This window comes from Nicotiana tomentosiformis, chromosome 8, assembly GCF_000390325.3.
Source record: "Nicotiana tomentosiformis chromosome 8, ASM39032v3, whole genome shotgun sequence".
Taxonomy (NCBI): Eukaryota; Viridiplantae; Streptophyta; class Magnoliopsida; order Solanales; family Solanaceae; genus Nicotiana; species Nicotiana tomentosiformis.
Window position 1 is genome coordinate 134,043,306 of NC_090819.1, and position 2,563 is coordinate 134,045,868.

The window sequence follows — 2,563 nt, forward strand, 5'->3', positions numbered from 1 at the left end:
TACGATTTAGAATTGAATTAGAGCGCCTTTAAGTAACAACTTCGATATAGTAATTGTGTAGCAGGAGATGATAGTATGTGCCCGCTGAATAATATAAGCAAACCCTACCTTAAGGGTGTTGCGAAGTATTATTTATGTTACACGGGGTGATCCTTTAGGCTAAAAAATTCAGGACCCCCGTTTTCTTTATATACTTGATATTTACACTTAGTCATTTAACATAGACCAATGTAGTTGTATCCTTGTAATAATTAAGGATTTGTACCGATTCTCATGTGTCATGATAAGACTCTTCGACTTCTATATTTCCCTTTGGTTATTTGATCACATACCTTAATTACATACTCCGCATAGTTTAAAATTTGCGCGGGACCCACAGTTGTGGACCTCGAAGAGTGCCTGACACTTTCTCTTTGAGGTAATTTGAGCCCGTACCAGATCTTTGGTGACACAGACTAGTCAAACAGAGTTATTTGCAAATAGGTGCCATAACACACCTTATAAATCGTTAGGTCACCAAAGACCTTGAAGTTGCTAGGTTATTCTTCTTTGGGCCTTCTCTGCTTATTGGGCCTGTACTCATTTAACTTGTAATATTCGAGCATGTATTCTTCATTTTGGGTCTCTAATGATTTGTAAACAAATAATTGGAGTGTTAGTGAAATTGGGAAATGGGTGTGCTTTATTCTTACATAAAGGGTAGACAACATGCCTACATGTCCCATGTGTTTTATTTGCTATTATGTTTGACTTGCACTACTTGTGCGCGCTAATAGAAATCATGTCTATAGGAACCGCACACATCTCACCTAATTTGTCTAATACTCACTACCTCAAACTTGTTAGCAGTCACTATACTTGATTTCTATATTATTACTATGCGTTTAGACAGCATGCCTATAGGATGTATAACATATGTTTTGTCAACCTAGAAACCATGCCTATAGGATTTCAAATAATCCACCGGTCAATTGCTTCTATTATTTTTAGTGTACTTCCCATCAAGATATTGTGACTATAGGACCCTAATCATTTAATCAACTACTTTTGTTGTTTTCATTACACTGCACCGCCTAGATGACATGCTTATATGAGTAAAGTGTTATAAAATCAAGAATAGTTGTCAATTGTTAAAAATCCTGCCTATAGGATGCGGTTACTCGCATAAGAACTGCTATGGGACCAATGTTGTTAATACTAGATTTAAAGTTGTTTCATTTCCTAAGTTATGCCACTACTATAAATCATGCATATAGGACAATGTCACCTGCTTAAGACGGCTATTTATAAAATCAATGCTAATAATCCTGAGCCTGCAAACAGTTTACTGCCTCCTCGCCTAAGCCATTTAGAACAATAACGATGCATATACGATACTGGAATTCAGAATCACCAAGAAACCATGCCTATAGGACTCTAAGTCTCGATTCTGAAACTATGTATTGCCTAAGCTGCCCGCGTGCATTTATTGTTTATGTGTGGAGGCTAACTTGGGCCTTTAATTATCTTTATGTGAAGTCCTATCTATTTTGAATGCCGCTTAGTTTTACCATTTTGAGCAACCTAGGTGAAGTCTAGAACCATCCAAATAGTAGGTCCAAAGACTCCTGGATCATAGGTATGGGACAGGTAGTGCACGTATAGGATACGATTTAGAAATGAATTAGAGCGCCTTTAAGTAACAACTTCGACATAGTAATTGGGTAGCAGGAGATGATAGTCTGTGCCCGCTGAATATTATAAGCAAACCCTACCTTAAGGGAGTTGCGAAGTATTATTTATGTTACACGGGGTGATCCTTTAGGGTAAAAAACTTAGGACCCCCGTTTTCTTTATATACTTGATATTTAAACTTAGTCATTTAAAATAGACCAATGTAGTTGTATCCTTGTAATCATTAAGGATTTGCACCGATTCTCATGTGTCATGATAAGACTCTTCGACTTCTATATTTTCCTTTGGTTATTTGATCACATACCTTAATTACATACTCCGCATAGTTTAAAATTTAGGCGGGACCCACAGTTGTGGACCTCGAAGTGTGCCTGACACTTTCCCTTTGAGGTAATTTGAGCCTGTACCCGATCTTTGGGGACGCAGACTAGTCAAACAGAGTTATTTGCAAATAGGTTCCCTAACACACCTTAAAAATCGTTAGGTCACCAAAGACCTTGAAGTTGCTGGGTTATTCCTCTTTGGGCCTTCTCTGCTTATGGGGCCTGTACTCATTTAACTTGTAATATTCGAGCATGTATTCTTCATTTTGGGTCTGTAATGATTTGTAAACAAATAATTGGAGTGTTAGTGAAATTGGGGAATGGGTGTGCTTTATTCTTACATAAAGGGTAGAAAACATGCCTACATGTCCCATGTGTTTTATTTGCTATTATGTTTGACCTACTCTACTTTTGCGTGCTAATATAAATCATGTCTATAGGAACCGCACACATCTCACCTAATTTGACTAATACTCACTACCTCAAACATGTTAGCAGTCACTATACTTGATTTCTATGCTATTACTGTGCGTTTAGACAGCATGCCTATAGGATGTATAACATAT